The sequence below is a fragment of the Natator depressus genome, chromosome 1 (assembly GCF_965152275.1).
Source record: "Natator depressus isolate rNatDep1 chromosome 1, rNatDep2.hap1, whole genome shotgun sequence".
In the NCBI taxonomy this organism is placed as follows: Eukaryota; Metazoa; Chordata; order Testudines; family Cheloniidae; genus Natator; species Natator depressus.
This window is the reverse complement of record NC_134234.1, coordinates 47,040,822-47,063,563: the sequence shown is the minus strand read 5'-3', so window position 1 is coordinate 47,063,563 and position 22,742 is coordinate 47,040,822. Positions and strand designations below refer to the sequence as shown.

Below are 22,742 nucleotides of genomic sequence, written 5' to 3'. Positions count from 1 at the left end.
TGTTCTTCCCCACTGTTCAAAGATAGAGCTAAATAGGCTCCATTAGGAGCCTTTGTTATTTTAAATGCTTAAATGATTGCTGAAATCACTTGTGGTGGGACAGCGTTTCTGCCCAGCCTACCAAAAGCTGAAAATCACTAAAAGCTGATAATCACTATGCGACTGACCTGCAGAGGTCACAGCAGAGAGGCAGGTGGCAGCAGAAGGTAACTGACAGTTGCTTGGTGGGAGTGGGATGAGTGGCTGGCGGGGCAGCCAACTGAGGGGAACCATGGCTGGCGAGGTGGGCAGCCAGAGCAAGTGCTCAGATGGCGGAGCAAGCAAGGTGGCTTCTTCCCCGGGTGGGAAGTGAACTCATACAGATGCACCTCTGAACCCTGGATCCTCAAGGACACCCACTGTGAGTGGGGTATGGTGAGGGAGCAGAGAGGGCCACAGAAAAGGAACTTTTGGTTGTAAAACTCAAGAACATGAGGCAGAAGACACTACCCCACGCACTCTGGGGTGGGTGACCTACTCACAGTTTTATGATTAAGAATCCCACTTACGGCATTTCCCTAATTAATGTCGGGTGACTTCCCTCCTTTCATTAAAAGTTTCTTTTCTACACTCAGACTCTGTGCTTGCAAGTGGGGAAGTATTGCCTCTCAGAGGCACCCCAGGGGTCGTGTGCAATTTTCCAAGGTTACGGGCTGGGGGCTCGAGCTGGTTCTGTGTTGTATTGTTGAAAAGGAACCCCTAGATATTGAACCTGGCCCTGGTTCCTGCTGACTCCAGCAGGCAGAAAGGTTACACAGTGCACCGACTTTGCCTTGTGTTCTCTTCTGATACCCACAAAGGAGCATAAAGCACACTGCAAAATTAATAGAATTTTGCTGTTCAGATGTCAATGAATGCCTTATAGCACTGTAAAATCTTTGTGCATTTTGAAATGTCTCAGTAGCCTGATTTGGGCTATTTATTTGACAAAAGTCTCACCTCAGCTAAAAGCTGAGTGCAGTAATGTAGCTGTGAGCTAAAGTACTTTTTTCTATTGCTTTTTCTCTTTCTGCATCTGCCTCTTCAATAAACATGCCTGCAGTGTGTTTGACTTCTTTTTAACCTAGGGAGCGTGGCCATCTTGAGTAAGAGAGGAGTGTGGCTGTGGTGGATGGAGAAGGAGGGAGGAAGCAGCTTGGGAAGGGAGGGTATGGAGGCAGCAAACAAGACTGGTGGTTGTGGGATTTTATACTGCAGGGAAACTAACCTTTATAGTTTTAAATCTCTGGCACAGGTGCCATTTTGAGCATGCTATGCGGGGGTGGAAAGTTAAAAGGTGAGCAGCTAGAATGAGGCTCCTACCTTCCGCCAATATGGCGGTGGACAACCACGACCCAGAAAAAGTAGTTTAAATTCCCCTTGCAGTAGTACTGTAATATAGCTTTTAATACTTACTGGTAGAACTCTGCTCCACAGCATTTTCAAGCTGACTGTCCACATGAGATTCTTAATGTCGTGTTCAGATCTGCCATGTCATACACAAAAATCTCCTGGTCAGACCTCCCGCTATAGAGTCCAGGGAGTTTTCAGTGTGTTCGTGGGTGCTTGCCACATTGTCTGGTGTGCTTTGTGGATAACTGTCCCCTATATTGTTGTTGGGTGCGGTGGTGGCATCACTCTCAAAAATACAGTTCAGTTTTTGATAGTATGGGCAGGTAGTGGAGAGCATTAACTGAGGTATGTGACTCTGGGTGTGTGAACTCACTTGTTAGCTGGTATCAAAAAGGGACACTCCTGGCTTCCTTCTTGCATTTAAGCGAAGAGATGACATCTGGTCAAGATGATCCTGGAGTGATGAAGGGTACACAGACAGGCTGATTCAGGTGTGAAGCAATGCATTGTGGAATAGTACTGGGAGGACTATCAGAAGCTGATTAGTTCGGTATGTATCCACGCAAACCTTGAAGCAAACTCTCTGTGAAGTGGAGTTACTTCTGTTCAAAAGAGCATTACTTGCTGCCACTAGAGCTGAATGAATCATTGATTTTTTTGGTTCAGTAGCCGAACTGAAAATTCAGTTTGTTTAGAACTGAAACTTTTTTTTTCTTGATGAAATAAGAACCCAAAAATATTTTGTTCACTTTGAGCAAACTACTTGGGAATGTCTGTTCAAACTGGCATTTTGTTTTGGAGAGTAGATTCAGAATGAATCATTTAGACATTTCCAGAAGTTTTGGTTTTAGTTTTTTTCAGCCAAAACTATTTACAGAATTTGATCTGAGTTTGTGAATAGTTTCAGTGCCCCCCAAAATACATTTTTCAGTGACTTCAGTATTTGCTGGATATAACAGGGTGGTTGCCCAGTGGGCTGGAGAGCCAGGGCTTAAGCCAACCAGTTTGCAGAGTGAGCCCCACCTGAGGGGAAATCAAGCTATTCCCCATGAAAAGCCAGGCTTAAGTGGTGGTGAAACGTAGCTGGAGAGAGAGCCAGGTAGAAATATCAAGCAGGGAAGACACTAGGAAAAACTCTCGAAGCAGGAAGACCTGAGGAAGACCCTGATCAAACAGGAAGGAGGCTGGGAGATCCAGAGGGGAAGTTAAAAGGCTAGGTAGGATGTGGCCCAGGGTAAACTGCACTATGGGTAAAGGGCCCTGGGACGGAACCCAGAGTAGAAGGTGGGACTGGGTTCCCCTGCTGGCCCCAAAGAGGTGGCATATAAGTCTTCCCCAATGGTTGTCAGGCCCAGCAAGGGGACAGCAGGCTGAACTGAGGACTGACTGAGGAAGAGCCAGAGGATGGAAGGATTTGTTTTGTGCTATACATTTTGGGGATTTTTAGTTTGGAACTGTGGCCTGGAAAGGGGTGGACTAAAAATTGTGACCTGGCCTGAGGAGGAATCACTGGATGAGTTACCAGGCAGAGAAACCGCCACACTGCTAGAGCTACCATTGACAGAGGGCACTAGCCCCATCAGAGAGCTGCAGCACCATGCCTGGCCACAAGAGGGACACAGAGTGATGAGTGGACTGTACACTGGACAAAAAAAAATTGCCCAGCAATAGCTGTGACCCACCATGCCAAATAATGCTTTTTTAAAAAAGTTGTGTGTGAACGCAAGGCCCTTCCAAGTGAACAAAGTACAGTAGAACCTCAGAGTTAACACCACCTCAGGAATGGAGATTGTTTGTAACTCTGAACAAAACGTTAAGGTTTTTCTTTCAAAAGTTTACAACTGAACATAGACTTAATTCAGCTTTGAAACTTTACTATGCAGAAGAAAAAGGATGCTTTCAACTATCTTAATTTAAATGAAACAAGCACAGAAACAGTTTCCTTACCTTTTCAAATATATATATTTTTAAACTTTCTCTTTGGTTTTTTAGTAGTTTAATTTTAACACAATCCTGTACTGTATTTGTGTGTGTGTGTCTGCTGCCGCCTGATTGTGTACTTCCAGTTCCAAATGAGGTGTGTAATTGACCAGTCAGTTTGTAACTCTGGTGTTCTTAACTCTGAGGTTCTACTGTAAAGTGAATCCCATGTAACATCCCCCAGAGGAGAAGCCCAAGGAAGACCAATGGTATGCAAAAGGAGGGAGAGAAGATAGAGAAGGGGGTCATCCTGTCAGAATTAATCCACTTCTGGCTTTGCATAGAAAATATCTTTACCAATTTATTTCCCATTAAATTGTTCTTGGTCTCTTCCCAACTGGGATGCGTCCCTAGAGAGGGTTTTGAAAAGTTGGCAATGTCAACCTTTAAAATAGTAGTTGAGATTTATTTATTCATAAACATTCAGATTCCTGTCGCTTTCTGAACCTTTTCCTAAGGGCATCCCCGTGCTTTATTTCAGAGAGTTACAGTAGCTTTCCTGCCTACCCTGCGGGGACGTTTACTGTATGATCTCTCCATTTAAGTCCTGTTTTCCTTTCGTGATTAACCAGAGCACAGAAAAAAACAAGCCAACCAAGCAAGACAAATTTCACACTTTAAAGCATTTATATTTGTTTGAACAAAAGAAAAAAATTTAATCTCACGCACACTTTTCCCCCCTATATTATTTCCTTGTGTGTGTGTTTTTTTTTTTTTTTTTTTTTAAAACAAGATTTGTATGGGGTATAAAATTACATGACGGAAGCTCAGATGCAGGACTTCTAGGGCTTGATTCTGTGAGGTGCTGAGCCCCTTGCAGAAGGGACTGGCCCTCTACAGCTGATCACCCATGGGTAATGATTAATTTTTCTTTTAAGAGGTGCAGTTTAGAGGAATGGCTTGAGTCAGAAAAGTGTAGGGCAGAATTTGTGAAAACGTAACACAAGATGTTAAATTTAAAAATTTGCTACTGATTTGGGTGCTCATTTAGAGATATCTAAGATGTCTCTTTTTCTATCTTTTAGTTACTTATGTGGCCCCCTCTCATGGTAGTATCTAAGCACCCCACAACCTTACTGTAGTGATTCTCACAACACTTCTGTGAGGTAGGGAGGGAGGAACTATTATCTCCATTTGACAGATGAGGAAATGAGGTCCAGAGAGGATCAAGTGACTTGCCTGAAGGCACACAGGAAGTCTGTGGGAGAACAGGGAATCAAACCTAAATATATTGAGTCCCAGGCATAATGTACTAAACTGTGCACCCAAAGCCAGTGCAGTGCGACTTTCAACAAAGGTCAAGGTCCATAAAAATAAGACCTCTTTTGCCAGTGGACCTGCAGCCTGCATGAATAGATAGTCTCTCATGTGCATTCACTGAACAATCTGACAGAGAGCAGCCCCAAGTGACTGTTCAGACTCCAGAAACCACCAGTGCTTTTATCGATCTAAACAACAGCTGGGGAAGGCATGGATCCTGAGGTCCTGTGCTGATGGGTCACTTTAAGGGTATATCTACGCTGGAGCTGGAGGCGTAATTTCCAGCTGGGGTGGATGCTACATCTGAGTGAGCGAGCACGCTGAAAATATCAGTTTCAGGGCAGCTGCACAGGTGGTGGGACCCCATCTGAAACCCCAGGTACATACTTAAAGTGGCTAGTTCTTCCTGCTGCCCGTGCAGCCCTGGCTAAGCTGCTATTTTTAGCACGCAGGCTCAATCAAAGCTAGAGTATGTCCATCTACCTGAGCTGGAAATGGCACCACCAGCTCCAGTGCAGACATTCCCTAAGGCTCGGTCTTTCCTGGGTAACTGTTTAGAGCAAGATTGTCACATCTGTTCCCACCATACCCCAATTTTTATCTGGAATAGTTTACTTCACAACATGCTCTTCCCTACCCTCTTCTCTCTCAAATCCCGCCCCAAGCCTCCCTTCTCCCCTGGGGCCTGCCAGTGGCCTCACCCTTAGAGATGGAATGGTTCACAAAGTATGAACCCAAACCAAAATCCAAAGCCAGTTGTGCTTTGAACACTTTAATTGTTGCCTACATGTGCCCTCTTAAAATGGAAACACTTTGGGCCCGGCCCATGCATTGCATGACAGTGAGCACACTGTTGGCATTCAGCAAATAATTAATAGGTTGGGAGTTTGAATACACGGTGTCAGCAGCTGGACTTAGTGCATCAGTATCCAAGAATGACACATTCTTCAATGCAAGTAAAAGCATTGTAAAGTAAAGCCTGGTCTCTCCTCCCTGCTGTTTCTGGGAAAGGAGAAACCCTGGTTCCCCCCACCAGTGTCTAGGAAGAACAGTGTGTTGGAGGAGAATGGGGGAGAGGGGGAGGGTGGGGTCAGATGGGGTCCTCTTGCTCCTTGAGCTTTGCCTCCAATCTTAAGAGGATGTGACTTTGGGGGGTTGGGGGTGAGGGATTTTTGGCTTTATGGACTCCTGGCTGAGCTCCAGAATGAAGTTTCAGCCTGGGAGATGTTTCCTTAGGGCTATGCAGCACCTTCAGAGTTTCTTGCCTGTCAGTTAGCTATAGGAGTCCTGATTCGTTCCGTTGAGACTGAGTTTGGTTGCATAGTGAGTATGCCAGTTGGGCTGCATGGGGATTTTGGCTCTGGGCATGGGACCAGGGAAGGGTTGACTATGTAATGCTAAAATTAGCAGCTGTTGAGGAGTAAGCACTTTCCTTGGAGAGGGAATAACCTTCATCCTAATGAACTTCTGAAAGAAACTGGGCCTATGTCCTTCATGCCTGGCACTCAGGGGCCCTTAGCATCCCTACTGACAGAGATTACCAACACCATGGGCCAGATCCTTAGCCCCTGCATCTGGAAAGCCAGGGTATCAGGCCAGCTGCAGATTTCCTCTGATATAGAGGAATCTCTGTGTAGCATAAAGCTAGTGTAACTGCTCTACACCACCCCCTCCACAGATACCTTAGTGTAGGAACCATCTTGGGTGTTCCCCCCACATTCCTCAGTTGGTGTAACAATCCCTTAAAGGCCATTACTCACAGTGTAATTCTGAGAAACCCTGAGGCTCCTCTAAGTTGCATTGATGGATGGCTCCAGGATTAGGGAAGTGCACTGAGCAGACTTCTGCAGAATCTGGGGCTCTGGCTCCAGCTTTAAAGAGGGAAACCTACCATCCCCCCTGAAGGAAGCCATAGCCCAGCCAATTTTACCTCTGTGGTCTCAGCAGACCTCATAAACCACCTCCCTGTCTCAAGCCTCCAATTTTTGAACAAGTTACTTGAGAAGCTAGTGAAGAACCACGTCCAAGAACACATATCAACTGCCCTTCTCCCAGCTGGGGTTCAGGCCAGGTCATGGTATAGAGTTTAACACTGGTGGTGCATGCGAAGGACATTGATCCTAGTCCTCGTAGGCCTGTTGCAGCATTTGATACAACTTACCATGGCATACTACTGTCTCCCTGCAGAGGTTCAGCAGGGATTGCTCGGAAAGCTCTGAAATGGCTCCACTGAATGTGCCTCTGGACAAATCCACCTGCCATAACCCTACACTGACTGGGAGTGTTCAGACTCTGCTGGCTATCTAGCTCTAAGCCTGAAGTAGTGACTGTGGGACAGCTCTGATACTGCTGCATCCTGGGAGAGGGGATCTCATGGAAGTCTCCAGGGCTGAGCCCAGATACTGGGGGGAAAGTTTAGCCCCAGCTGCAGAATTCAGATTTGGCTATTCTATTCACCTTCTACATGCTGGGGGTGTCTTGGAGGCCAGACCACAGGGTGCACAGTGCTCCAGCCAATCCTCCATGGGTGGAGCAATCCCTATGGGTAGGGCCCTACCAAATTCACGGCTGTGAAAAATGTGTCATGGACCATAATATCTGGTCTTCCGCTGTGAAATCTGGTCTTTTGTGTTTTTTTACCCTATACTATACAGATTTCACAGGGGAGACCAGGGTTTCTCAAATTGGGGGTCCTGACTCAAAAGGGAGTTGCAAGGGGTCACAAGCTTATTTTAGGGGGTCTCGGTATTGCCACCCTTACTTCTGCACTGCCTTCAGAGCTGGTCGGCCAGAGAGTGGCAACTGTTGGCCAGGCGTCCAGCTCTGAAGGCAGCGCCCTGCCAGCAGCAGTGCAGAAGTAAGGGTGGCAATACCAGACCATGCCCTCCTTACTTCTGCGCTGCTGCCTTCAGAGCTGAGCAACCGGAGAGCAGTGGCTGCTTGCTGAGGGCCCAGCTCTGCAGGCAGCAGTACAGAAGTAAGGGTGGCAACACCATACCAGGCCTTCCTTACTTCTGCGCTGCTGCTGGCAGCGGCTCTGCCTTCAAAGCTGGGCTCCTGGCCAGCAGCTGCCGCTCTCCAGCTTCTCAGCACTGAAGGCAGTGCCGCCACCCGCAACAGTGCAGAAGTAAGGGTAGCAGTAACACCCCCCTCCTACAATAATCTTGTGACCCCCGCCCCCTACAACTCCTTTTTGGGTCAGGACCCCTACAATTACATCACCAGGAAATTACAGATTTAAATAGCTGAAATCATGAAATTTACAATTTTTAAAATCCTGTGACCATGAAATTGACCAAAATAGACTGTGAATTTGGTAGGGCCCTACCTATGAGACCAGGGACCACTCCACCTGCCACAATTTGGAGCAGTCCTTAGGCTGCTGTAAATTATGCCAGGAGCTGGTTCAGCCCCAGGTTTGTGGGATCAGAAAGTTATTGTAGATCACAAAAAGTTGCCACTAAGAATTCAATCATGCAATTTTAGTCATACTATATTCTACTAATGTGGCAATAAACAAAATCATTACACACAAAAATTGCTTTAAACATGAGGCACAATAAAACATTCAGAGCCATATTTTCAAAAGCGTGTGCAAAAAATATATATGGCCGTTTATGCAGACCCAGTTTAGAAGCACAAATACCTCAATGATACGTGTATAGTGGGGGTGAGCAAATGTGCACCTACCCACACTTTTGAAGATTTGGCCTTACAAAACAAGTAAAACTCTAACGTTAATTAAAATAGAAACATGTTTTGAGCTTACACGTTTTGAGCAGAGAAACTCACCTTTACAGATGGCCTCAATGAAACTATTCCACCCTTCAGGAGCAAATGAGAAACAGCATGTGAAGTGGACGTGCCAAGTGACAAGGAGAGAGGAAAAAGGAAACATATGGAGGGAGCATGAATATGATTTTACAAGAGGGAACATTTGCTCAGAGCAAGTTTTGTGAGTATAGAAAGGTAATGTTTTTGAAAAAAACATAAATAATTAACAAATTTGAAGGGAGACTTGCTGGGTCAGAGGACAGGTGCCTGGAGCTGTGAAACTGCAAAGTGCGCAGGACTTTGGTTATAATGATCTAGCCAAGGCATATGTGAAAGCATATTTTGGTCACTGATACAATCAAAGGTGTACACGATTTGGAAATGTCAGCCCAGTGAATCCTATATGACTTTGCAATAAAACAGCAGGAAATGATAAACCAGGTTCAAAAAGGTCTTGAGAATTCCACATAATTGAAATAAAGAGTGAGCAAGAGGAATTGGCACCAAGAAATGGGATTCAGATGTGAAAAGCTGATTGAATCCAAAGTTTTTGAAGTTAAACAAGGATAAAAGTTAAATGTAGTTGCTTGGTTCAGCCAATCAGCTAGAGAGAGCTTCTGAAGACTGTGAAATGCAATGGCCCATATTACAGCAGAGGATACTGGGGAAAGAGAGGTCAGCCTGGAGCATCGGGATATAAATGATGAATTGAGATTCTGTTGTCCGTAGTCCCATTCTAGTGCTGTAACTCTCCTGCTGCTAGGACAGAATTACCGTAACAGCAACAGGTCCAGTAGCAGAGCCACATGAAGCTCCTGTTTTTTCCATCCCTCTCCATCTGCCAGTGGGATAGATATGCCTGCTCTCTCCATAGGTCTGTGGAGTGATCTGAATATCAGCATCCCTCTGTCCCCTCATTCTCACCATGTTCTGGGGAACACTCACCCAGCTCCCCAATCACTCTAATTATCAAGGGGAAACAGGGAACATCCCTGCCACTGAATCTAAAATTAACGTCGTAGAAAAATGTCCTATTTTTTACATATGTCAAAGTGACAGGGCAAGAGACAATAGCCCTTATTGGTGCTGACTCCAGGGGTGCTCAGCACCCACCAGCCACAGCTATTCATTGGCTCTGCTGATCAGCTGTTGGGTGGCTTGGGGGAGGGTGGAGAGCAGCGGGTGAGCGGGGGCCTTGGGGAAGGGGCAGAGTGGGGTGGGAAAAGGCGGAGTGAAGGGGGGGCCTTGGGGGAAGGGTTGGAGTCAGGGTGGGGCCTCTGGGCAGAGCAGGGGTGGAGTAAAAGTCCTTTTTCCTGGGGAAAAGTAAAAGTCAGCGCCTATGACAGCACGAACATACAACAGACATAGAGTAAAACTACAGAGATGTCTAAAGAACCTCTAGGAATCCACATTTGAAATGATACTTGGAAGCAATGTACATGTTCATGTATTTCATAGATCTAGCTGTCTTTCTTACAGATTGGCCTGAACTGCAAAATTCAGAGTCACACCTGAATTTTCTCAAAGGTTGGGGATCTTCAGATCTGCGACTTTGGTTCTGGCAAATCTCATATCCGCTACATATCAATAACACACATTCATACTCTCTCTCTCACACACACTCTCACTTATTTCATTTTATTATTATTCCTTAACAACCTTGCAAGGAAATATCACAGGCTGGCAGTGTTTGCCAGAAAACCACACCCCATTAATGGATGATGATACTGCTAATGTTAAGAGTGCTTTGCAGGCTTTCAGTTGCAGATGGCTCCTTGTCCTATTAGAATGTAAGGCCAGGTCTATACTACAGACCTATGTCTGTATAAATACATTGCTCAGGGGTGGGAAATATCATCATAACTTAGGCCTGGTCTATACTAGGAAATTAGGTTATCATAACTATGTCATTCAGGGGTGTAAAAAATACACACACCCCTGAGCAATGCAGTTAAACCCAACTAGCCTCTGGTATAGACAGCACTAGGTCAATGGGAGAATTCCACCTCTCAAGGAGGTTGATTGCCTATGCTGACACCATGCATGTAGGTAGCTTCTTCACTGAAGCCCTGCAGCAGTGCTGCTGTAGCAATTTGTATGTAGACAAGCCCTTTGAACTTTCATCACAGATTTTGGCTGATATAGCTTCCTGCCCATCTTTAACGCAACATCTCAGCACCAGGGAAATTCCAATGCCAGATTCATGAGATACATCTGTGGCAGATATTGCAACCCCATGCAGTATCTTTGGGGACCTGTGTATTAGAATGATGGATTGTTTATGTGTGATTGTGTTCTGCTCCATGGAAGGGTCACAATGGCTTCTTCAGGAACTCAAAACAGTAGATGATTAAGGTGACTCACTGAGACTAAACAACTGCAGAGGTACCATCCCCTGGAGAGGTTTACATATACCATAGACCATGCTGGGTTCTCCAGAGATAAGGGCTTTTGGTATAAAAGGATGAATTGGGATGGACACAGAGTCTTCTTTCTAATCCAGCAAAAGGACGGGACCTCCAGTCCTAGGGGGCCCCCATCCTTGAGGAAGGGTTGGAAAGACTTTGGCCTGGTAGGGCCCCATAAAACTGATGGGTGACACATTTAGGCAAACTGGCTTGCTAGGGCTATCACAGTGGATGGCAGGGGCCTGTGCAGCATTAACACCCCCAGTCCGAGCAAGGGTGGGACAACTGTCCTTGCCCCGAGACAGGTGACAGATGGAGACCTGAGACATGACTGGGCACACCGGAAGTGGACCACATGGGTGGGATGCAGCTGGAGTTACTCTGAAACTGTGCTAACATATATCTATCATTTATTCATATTGCACAAATCACCATGGTAGTAGGTGCTTCATATGGGACTCAATGGAGTTGCAGCCATTGCTGATGATCTCCTTGTCTCTGACTATTCAAAGGAAAAACATGATGCAAATGTTCTTACTGTCCTCCAGAAGTCACATGATAAAACAGGTATGTTTGAAACCAGAGAATGGCATCATCTGAAAGTCACTTCACTTCACCGCATCTGTTTCCCTGTCAGTGTTGTCTACTTCGATTAGAAATTCTTTGGGGCAGGGATTGTCTCTTACCATATATGCACACAATGGCTAGCATAATGGGGCTCTGATCTCAGCTGGGATCTCTGGGTGCTACTATAATACAAATAATAAGTCCAGAGGGAAGATATTTTGCACAATGCCTTGCTGTAGATGGGCTCATCTAAAGTCACTCAGGTGAAGAACATGGAACTACCCCATAAACTGTTGCTAAATACAATCCTTGGCATGTTTACCTCCCTGTCCAAGTTTGCGCCAAATTTGTTTAAAATCAATGGGCCACTGGAGCAGTTGCAGAAGCAAGCCAACGAATTAATCTGGGATAATCACCGTGATACTACACTCCAGAATACAAAGGAACTGCATGTATTACATGCCTTCTTTGACTCGAATAAATAGTTGAGTCCAATACCAATGCAGTTAAGAAGGGACTTGGTGATGTACTGCTCCAGGAAGGCAGGTCATGATATTACACATCAGTCACTCACTCACACCCACCGAGGAACATTATGCACAAATAAAAAGGAACTGTATGCACCTGTATTTGGCAGCAAGCATCTTCCTCTGTATATATATGGTCGCTAAATTTGCACATAAACCGCTTGAATCAATTCTGAAGCAACCATTCTGCAACATCATGCAGATTATGCAGTACATGATTTTCCCATTGCAGAGACAAGACACTCCATTGCAAGGTTGTTTTATATGACACTGAACTTTTGTGTTTAAACTAAAATTGTATTCTAGAGATGGTTAGAGTGTGTGATGATTTAAAATGGACTCATTTTGAAATAGGCCAACATAATGGTACATAATCTGGAATGCGCAAATATTTCAGGCAAAGAGTTTCACTGTATTAGAGATGAAGCATAGCAAACTTTGGAAAAGGCCAAATATAAATCAAGAACTGAAGCTCCTGAAAATGTAATTATTCTATGAAAAATAAGATAAAAGAAGGCTTTTTTCATATCTGCAATAATAATCACAGCTGTAAATTCTAGGTTTTCTAGAATAAGGCCCTGAAAGTCCGTGTCTTTGGGATAAAAAGTAGTCACGAATCATTCTTGAAAAACTTTGTTTCTGGTCTGTCAGTCTAGTGCAGACATAACTGCCACTGGAATTACTGGGAGATTTCCAACAGTTACAGGACTGGGCATTTATACAGAAGCAAAGAAGTACCAAAGGTGGTTTTTTTCCAGTTAATCAAGATGAAATATAGAAAGAGAAAAATGAGCAATATTTTTACAAGGTTTCACTGTGACCTATTAGACTTTTGTGCACAATCAGTGTTTGCTATAGTTTGGGTTTTATTTCCTTTACTCTGTTTCCTTTCATTTCTCTCTGGCTCTCTAGTCTGTTCTGGATTGCTTTTCTTCAACTCACAACTGTACAAATAAGATCTTTTCTCAATACGGTCCTGCTATACCATTTTCCTTCTTTTGTATTCTGTATGTTGCACATTACTTGGCTTTCTGCAGCCCCTCATTTCTCAATGTTAACAAAAACAGGAACTAAAAGCAAACCAGCACTATAATTCAAAATTCATGCCGTTGCTTTTAAAAAGAATCACGGTTAAAACATTCTGATTCTTGACAACTTTTAGTTAGCACAGTTGTTCTGTCTTTGTGGTTTGCAGGTCACTTCATAGAAAAAGACTTGAGGAGGAGAACCATTTTGATTTTGTAGAATTTGAGTTCCACTCCTGCAAGATTTGTAACACTGACCTACACTTCTCTTGTTCTAAGCATTTTGCATTGAAAAGCGAAACCCTCTGAACAAAGTGCACATTGCTGCATAATTGACCTCTTTTCTCCTATCTTAGAAGGCTTGTAGTAGGATTTCTTGCTCTGAGCAGATTAGATAGCATGTTCAGGGAAAACCACAGAGCATGCTGCACGTTGCTCAAATGCTCTCGTTATTCTGAGGCCTGAAGAAACAAGGAAGGAAGCTTGAGGCTGGTGGTTTGGCAGGTGTGAAGCCTTTTTACAGGGACATCTGTTTTTAGTGGTAACTCTGGGGCCATGTCTGAGTGGAAGAACCCAAACCCGCTCCTTCCCTGTGGTACACAGAAAGAGGTCTGGGTTCCTGAAGAAGTGATGTGTCTGTGCTGTCAGCTCCCTCAAGCTGCACTTTGAGCCTCTGCACTGTCATATTTGTACAGGAGGGTTTCAAAGTGAGAGAATTCCTTCCTCTAAACCAACAACTGTTTACTGCAGCTGTTCAGCTGTTGCATCAGCGAGAGGTTTCTGCTGCTGTGTTGGCAGCCACAAAATGGATGAAAGAGGATACAAAATGGGTGAAAGATGACAACCCACTCAGCTCTATATAAAGACCTTTACCTGGATGGTACCTGCTGCACCACATGAAAATTAACTTTTCTAAACCTATGAGATTATCTCTAGTGGTTTGAGGACACTGTTGAGGAGCCATGCACTTCATAGCATCAGTGGGCTCAGCTCATTGCATCCACTGCTGGCCCCTTGCAGCCTTCATTTCCCCCACCCCCCCAGGCTCCCCGTGTTCCACCCTCCCATCCCGTTCTGTTTCAGAGACTCTCTGCAACTCTGCTTAGCAACTCCTTCATGCCAGGGGCTCTGTGTGTCCCCGATGCCTCCCTCCCCGCCCATGGCAGGGGCTCTGTGTACCCCTATCCCCTTCCACCACATGCCAGGTCCCCTATCTTCTCCTGCAAGCCAGTGGCTCTGTGTACAGCTCCCTTCCCCCTCACATTCCCTATTCCTTCTCCCCCATGGCAGGAGTGCTGTGTACCACCATTTCCGTCCCATTAGGGGCTGTGTGTGCCCTATTTCCCCCTGCCCCCCATTCTGGGGTCCCCTGATCTCCACCTGCCCCCCCCCATTCCTCCCTTCCTCCATACTAGGGGCTCTGTCTGCCCCTTACCCCCACACACAGTCTCAGGTCCTAGAGAGCACCCCTTCCTGCCCCCCCCCCCAGGACTGCTTTGAGGGGAATCTAAACTGGATTGCTGGGGTGTGTTATGCTGCTGGAGGCTGAACAGGGCCCAGCCCTTGCCCCAATCTTGGGGTCCCCAGGCACTCTCAGGATGCTGCAGACTTTCTCTCTAGCACCCCCAGCTGAGTTTCAGAACCCGCTGGCCACAACACACCCACCTAAACACACCCTTCTCCCAGAGGTGTGATTTGTGAAGCATCTGGTTTCCAGCCTAATTCTCTCAGGGGCATGCAGCAGTTGTGAAGCTGACAGTACACACACTTAACGCACAGATCACACAAAACAATGGAACACTCTAAGCGCTATGTCCCTCACTAGCTCACCCTTCCCTTGTGGCCTCTGTGTTCTGTCAGGCAGGCAAGGCCCTCTGCCCCATTGCCAACCCTGCCGCAGCACCCTCCCGCATCTTAATCTGCTTCAAAATGGCTCTTCCCCCCCCTCTCACTCCCCCGCACATTGTAGTGCTTCCTCCCCCTGTCCCCCCACAGCCCTGAGTCCCTTTCTAGACTGCTGGTAGGGTCACCTGCTGCTTTTTCACTCACCATTGTCTCCGACCCTGGCAGACACATGACACAACCCTGTTAATTCATGGTGGTGCCACATCCATATAGGCTGTCCATGCCACAGTAATTTCGTGATACAAGATCATAAAATAATTCTCGATTCAGGAGGGGTACAGCCAGTGCCCCCAATTCATCACATTAGGGTCTCCCAATCTCCCTCCGTACCAGAGCCTCCCCTTCTTCCTCTCCCCTCACCCCCACCCCCTCCAAGCCAGGGTATGTGTGTACAGCTCCATTCTTCCCTTCCCCCAACATAATTATTTGTTTTCCACCTGGAAGATAAATCATTCAGGGTGTGGACATGTTAAACACTAGTGGGAGGATGGGCAGAGCTGAAATGGGGGTAATTGTTATGCATGAAGGCGTTTAATGGGTGCCATCAACTGATGCTTTGATCTCCAGACAATTGCGTGGGGTTAGGTGGGTGGGGATTGAAGCTGTGTCTCTGCAGAACATCCATGTGTCCTCCATTTATTTTCCTCAATATTCTAATTTTCCCCCAGATCAATAGAATTCTGCTCACGGATACCTAGAACATTCCCTGAGATTTTGGAATCGATCCGCTGTGGTGTTCAAAAGTTATCCTGTTACGTGCGTACAGACAGACAGAGAAACGCTGGCAAGTTGAGCGTAAGGCCAATTTATGATCTGAATGAACTGCTTCCTTTAGATGGATGCTGTGGCAGATTCTCCACTAAAGTCCTGCACTGAGTCTGAAGGACTCCATTACAGTTATTATCCATGTGGTCACACAGCTGTGCATTGCACTTTGTATAAACATTACATAGTCCCCTGCCCTGAGGAAATACAGTGTGAAGGGCCTGATCCTGTTTTATTAAACCAAGGGGGTGAGAGGTGCCATTTATTTGAATGAAAGCAGACTCAGGCCCTGAGTCAGACAGAGTGGATTTGATTCTCCACTTCCTTTTACTTGCTTAGTCATTTACACCTGTGCACTATGGGTGCAAACTGCCAGTGGATGGTAGCATTTTGCACTTGCTTTGCACAGGTGTAAAACATTACCCAATTTGCAAGGCAGTGAAGAATCAGCCCCAATACAGTGACTATCACCAGCAGAGTTGGTGGAGTGGGAGCTGCCACTGGGGAAGGGAATGGCAAGGATTCCAGGGAGATGTATCAAGAGAATTGCTTTGCTATGTTGCTTGTGTGTCTTGTTCGGAGGTTTTTTAATGTTATATTTTTCCATTCTATTTCCATTTTGGGAGTTGAGCAAAGAGTAGATGGTATTGGGGCAAAACTCAGCTCCTGCCATTCCTGATGTTCCACCCTGAAGTTATAAAGGCTAGATTTCAATCCTCTGACACAAATGCCAGAATGGGCAAAACTCTGGGGAGGAAAGGGGACTAGATAGCATTATGCAGCTCCCTACAACACAGAAGACAGGATTTCTGCCATGTCATGGATAATGTGGTCTCTGGAGCTATCTTGTCCCATGGCAGTAGCTAATTATACGGAACACCATTCAACTGGTAAAATAAATCTACTGGACCTTTGAGTCTGGCACCACCAGCATAAAATTCTGTCCTTGTTTTGGACAGAAAGGAAAATCACACTATAACACTGTCACTTTCGTATCATACCTCTCTCTTTTTCTATCTGAAAAATAAATCTGATGTGTACTTTGATTTTTGATTTTAAAGATATCATCTCCATTTACCAAGTGGCTAGTGTTTTTGGAGATGTTTTTAAGCAAGATCACACTTGAACCTTCTAGTTTGGAATGCACATCCTCGAGCCATTTGATTTAGAAACAGAATGTGCCTTTTTAGACATTCCTTCTCTTCCTTGAAATGAGTCTCACCAGGGGTACGGCAAGGAAATGATTTTAGAACATAATAAAAGAACCTAATCAGACATACTAGTGGCTAATAAAAGTGCATAAAAAGAATAAATGACTTTTTGGCAGAGATGAAAACAGAAGAAAGTGGCATAATTACTGGAAATATCCAAACCATACAACAACAGGCATCTTGGGTCAATAGGTTACAGCAGCACCACTGCAAACTGAACCCTTTGGGATAGCTTGATTGAATAGTTTAACTGATTTAGTGTTAGAGTAATTGTTAAATAGATACATCAATCCAGTGCAGCCCTAAATTGTACCATTACAGGGTGGTTATGGTTAGAAAACTCATTCTGTGGAAAATGGCACCTTGTTACTTCACACATTATCCACTCCCCATGGGGTAAATTTTCAAAGCATTGCACAGAGTATTAGCTGCATGACTCCTATTAAAGTAAATAGGAGTTGAGTGAGGGTAAAACCAAACACAGAACATTGAGGTATTATACCTATAAGTCTTTTGAGTCTTATGCTGTCTGCTTAGTTCACTGACAAAGAGACGGGTTTACTACTGTCAATATGGCAAGGTCAATGAAGTATAGGAAGAGGGCACTGAACCTGTATTCAATTGTACCTCCCACAGTAGCAACACAATCCTCAGCTCGTTGTACAGAGCAGATGGTGTACACTAGAGCAGGAGGAATTTAGATGGATCTTTTTCAGCTGCCAAGTGGTGATTGTACTGCTGTCAGTTAAGAGAAATCCAGTTTTGACTTGTAAAGTTTGCAGTTCTGTTCTGGAAGTCATTGATGGAGAATTAATATGGAATCAGACAAAGCTGGTTACAGAGCTGCCTTTTACATTTGTTCGTGTAAAATAATAGATTTGGAGTTCTTTTTATTTGCCTTGTGCTTTTTGAGCCTTTAGGGTGCACTGGGGTCACATTTTGAAGCTTTCTCCACAGCCATGAGGGCTGGAAACTTACTTTTTCTTTAAGAATGAAGGCTGAAATCATCACATATCCACTTGACTCCAGGAGCTGGGGCTTTAAGAAAACTATAATGATCATGAGACTCATGACAAAATCATGGGAGTTGGCAACACTGCTTTCTAGCCATAGCTACCTTTAAGGAAAACGTTTACTTTCTCCGTTACAAGCACTTCTGAGGTTTTCAGTATCCCTTTCTTGTCGTGCTAAGCAATTTCTTTCCTAAGATCTTGCTTGCTTCAAAGGTTTCTATCAAATCACTGTGCCCCAGACAAGTGCCTCAGCTTGCACAAGTTTGTGCCAGCCTCTTGCACTGGGAAATGTGAAAAATAACCCACCTTCTACTCCAGTATTATAAGCTTTTGTTCTTCTGTTTGCTGCTTGCTGTAAGCTTAATAAGTGAACTGCAATTCTTGGTTGTATCAGTAGGTGGCACACAACTATGAATTGTAGTGGAAAGTTAAAAAGTGAAAGCTATAGTTAGGCTGAATTTGGTCTGAAGTTTCTGCGTTGCTGTAACATACGTTAACAACATGAAGACACAGGCCTAAATTTTCATAGATGCATAGATTCCAACATCAGAAGGGACCACTGTGATCATCTAGTCTGACCTCCTGTGTAACACAGGCCAGACAACTTCCCTCAAACAGCACCTGTTTGAATTAGAGCATATTTTTGGAAAAAAACATCCAGTCTTGACTTAAAAATGATCAGTGATGGAGAATCCGCCACAAGCCGTGGTAAGTTGTTCCAGTGGTTAATTATTGTTACAGGTAAAGATTTACACCTTATTTCCAGGATGAGTTTGCCTAGCTTCAACTTCCAGCCATTGGATTGTGTAATACCTTTCTCTGCTAGGTTGAAGAGCTTATTATTAAATATTTGTTCCCCATGTAGGCACTTAGAAACTGTGATCAAGTCACCCTTTAACCTTCTCTTTGTACAGCTAAATAGATTGAACTCCTTGAGTTTATTGCTAGAAAGAATGTTTTCCAGTCCCTTAATCTTCCTCATGACTCTTCTCTGAAGTTTGAAACCTCTCTAATATATCAACATCCTTCTCGAGTGTGGGCACCAGAACTCATACACTGTTCCAGCAGCAGTAGTCACACCAGTGCCACATACAGAGGTAATATAACTTCCTAACTCCTTCTTGAGATTTCCCTATACGCATCCACGGATCACATTCGCCATTTTGGCCACAGCATCGCACTGGGAGCTCATGTTCAGCTGATTATCCACCATGACCCCCAAGTCTTTTTTAGAGTCACTGCTTCCTTGGACAGAGTCCCCCATCCTACAAGTGTATCCTCCATTCTTTGTTCCTAGATGTATGACTTTACACTGGCCATATGAAAACACATGGCTTGCGCCCAGCTTACCAAGTGACCAAATCACTCTGTATCAGTGACTTTCCCCTTTAATTATTTACCACTCTCTCAATCTTTGTTGGCAGATGTGCTTGTATTAATGATAATACTTTTCTCTGCTTTGGAAAACTGGTGTAGTCCACTTGCAGTAAATGCCAAGAAGACAAAATAGTTGCATTTTGAAAAGGGTCAGTGTTGAAATGTAGCAGCAGTGAAGATTGTAGAACAAGTAGAATCTTATGTGTACCTAGGAAATGTGATCAGTACTGATGGTCCATTAAGGATGAGCTTAAAAGATATGCGTAGCTACAAGTGCTGTGCAGAAATTGATGAAATTATGGACTGATAAAAACATTACGTCTGGTATCAAAGTGAAAATGTATCAAACCAGTGTACTAAAAGTATTGTTCTATGGTCTGGAAGCAACTGCATTAAATGAAACAGAGAGCAGAAAGTTGGCGGCAGTAGAGATGAAAGTTCTTCAAAAGATGGCAGGTGTAAAATGGAATGATTTTAAGACAAAGGAAGAAGTTAGAAGGACAGTAGGTATGAGATTGGCTGCAATCAGAAATATTCTGATGTTGGGGACACTGTAGAAGACAAGCAGATGATATGATGGCAAACAAGATAATGCGAATACAACCAAAGTCAGTCTGACCTAGAAGCTGACCACCAGCTAGATGGCGGAACATGGACATCTTATGTGGGGATATAACAAGGCTGTGCTTAATGGAGGAACAAGCCATAAACAGGAATGAATGGTGATGCTGTACTACTCCTCGTGTCTGCAAAGATGCTCCGGGATAAAAAGAAGAACAATTTTTGAGTCATTTGCAGACTTTATTTCAGGCCATTCCCTGCATATATTCACAAGAGACAGGGATAGTGCCAGGAGCCACCCCTCCCTTGCACAGGGGCAGGCAGGAGTCTCTTTGGGGCATATGCTGCTTGCGCTCAGCTAGTGCCCCAGTGGGCATTAGCTGCCTGAAAGGGAGGCAGGATCATGGTCCCCTTTCCATATCCCCATTGTCCTGTGGAAGTGGCCCATGTTGTGTCTTCTGCTGTGTACACAACATCCATAATACAAAGGAAAGACATGGGCATGCTGGGGTCTAGATAACTGCGTATAATATGCAAGGCCTGGCTACATATACACACTGCTGTTCTTGTGACTTTGGAAATATAGTAGACATTGAGGGCTGCTATTTAAATGTAAAAGGACACTGCCTGATGCCTGTTCACTAATGACAGGCACAGAGCATGCTGGACTCTCTCAAAGGGTGGGGGAGCTGTCACTATGATGTCTTCTTCATTTGTCTCAGACTTTATTTGTCTTTAAATCATTCCTGGGGAGCCCCCAACCAAGGGCAATTTTGACTGAGTGAGCTCCAGATACACCTGGCTGTTGCTTGCCCCTCCAGCATAACTGCTGGCACTTAGGGTGGAAACTTGCCCTGGGTAATTATCCAGGAACTCCTTTAGTCCCTTTGAAAATACAGTTAGGGGTGTTTGACAACCATCTGCTTGGGAATGATGCTACAGGGCAAACAGACCTGATGCATTTAAGTGAGCTGTTTTTTTACATAGCACTTAGGCCAAAGATTTTTAATATCTTATCAAACAAGCAAAATGCACTATGTCTTTCTGTTACCATACTTGAAATGTGTTCATTGCAAAATATGTATTAATTCTAGCACTTACCATATCTTTGTATGATGCTATATCTTCAAAAGGAAGAGCTGTTTGTACTCTCTTTGTATCAGTCTGATGTCACAAGCTGGACTATTGACTTTTTAGAGACGAAAGGTTCTGCCAAGTCTAGATGACTTAAATCACTTACTCAACCATCCTTCTGTGATTTTTCTTATGGTATAGGACTGTTAATTTATTTCATGAAGAATTCATTTGTGGCCGATGTCTGGTTAACCCAGCCACCATAAAAATCAAGCTACATGTGATGGCAGGTACTGCCAGAACTAACTCAACACAACCTTCTCAATAACCTCCCATGAAAAAAGGACGATTAGAGACAAATTGATAATTGGCGAGTTCAGGGTTAAGAGGTGATCTGTGGCACTGGGACCTAAAATCACATCTTTAAGAGAGGCTGATCACTGTCTGGCTTTATTAAGTACTTTCAATAAATCACTCAAATTCTCTCCACACCCTCAGCTGTCTTGATGGGCCCAATCAATGCAATTACCTCAACTAACTTCCCCAGCTTGTTCAACATCCATGCAGTCACTCCACTTTATTGAGCTGAGCACTCACTGAACCCAGAAAGAGATACAAGCTAATGTCCCCATTGTTACGATTCTAAACAGCCTGCCCTCTGAAAAACGCTAAATACAAATACAAATACTTCCCACTACTTAGCCACTGCCTCCCACTCTGATCAACCGCCCTGATTTGGGGGACTCATTCTGTCCCTATCTCGCTCCATTGCTGGAGGGCTTGAAATTCAAGGGTTTAAAACATTCTTATTTTAATTGTATTTTCTTTTAATCCCAACAGTGGTTTGTGTAATTGTCTCCCTCTATTACAGTTACAGAAATGAGTAAAGAGCCCATTAAAAAAGAAGTGTTGGATATAGAGAAATACTGCCAACTACAGTACCAAGGAAACATTACAGCTTCCCTTTTGCCCCCAAAATACCAGTTCCTCACTGTGGATAAGTAGCTATTCCAGTCCTTCTGGGAGTAATTCTCTTTTTCTCAGTAGTGGGTTCAGAGTACATTGTACCAAAGAACAGTCTGTTTTCCAGAATGCATATCTAATCCGTCCTCTCTCTAAAATAGGGGAGCTGGAAGGCTAGGAGCACTGGGAAAGGGGGGACATACCAAGAAGAATAGTGGGCTGAAAGATTGTTCTAACAATGGAATCAAGTGGCAGAAAAAGCAATTTCCCATCTCCCCCTAGGTACCTGAGTATCCTCATACAGGGTTTCTCTTAGTCTAGAAAACACCTCATATTGATGTGGAGTACTTGTGGCACCTTAGAGACTAACCAATTTATTTGAGCATGAGCTTTCGTGAGCTATCCGTGAGCCTCTGAGAAGCTTTGGTGCTGACCAAAACAAGGACTCCTAATAAATTTCACATTACTAATCATATTGGGAGGTCAACAAATCAATGTTCAATAGCCTTCTGATGACATTTGTTGTTACTCAATTACTCGTGACAGCAGCACTGAGTGAAGGTTATCATCTTCCCCTGATGGATAACTGAAAAAAAAAAAATCTGAACAGCTGAAAAATACAAAGATTCTGTAATGGCTTTTGTTGTTGTCATTGTTGTTGTTGTCAAGTGGATAATGGAAAGTCACTACGGACTCTCTGCAAACTTTATAACTTTTCTTCATCCAATAGGCTGATCAAGAGGAGCAGTTTCTTAGCTTACAGCCCCCAAAGCCCTCTCTCTCCCTTTTTCAAGGGTCACACTGTGCTCACAGGCTTCTGTTTGGCTGTCTTGGCTTTTGCCTCTGCTCTGCCTCTCTCTGTTCTTGTCTGTTCTCAGTTTTTGTTTGTGTTCTGCCGTCATAGACAGACAAGTACGTGAGCGCACACACACTCACTCAGCAAAAGCCCTTCATCCACTCA

At 44.4% G+C, this 22,742-nt stretch overlaps 1 long non-coding RNA gene across 1 annotated transcript in view; it reads right to left on the bottom strand.

The window, feature by feature from the left end:
• LOC141981932 (uncharacterized) overlaps nt 1-8,541 on the bottom strand; it is a 35,428-nt gene extending 26,887 nt beyond the window's left edge. Inside the window, exons 1-2 of the long non-coding RNA XR_012637934.1 lie at nt 8,404-8,541; nt 1,435-1,825 (exon numbers count right to left, since the gene is read on the bottom strand). This is a non-coding gene — a long non-coding RNA (uncharacterized LOC141981932). The remainder of the gene's footprint in view (nt 1-1,434; nt 1,826-8,403) is intronic.
• Between the last annotated feature and the right edge of the window lie 14,201 nt (nt 8,542-22,742).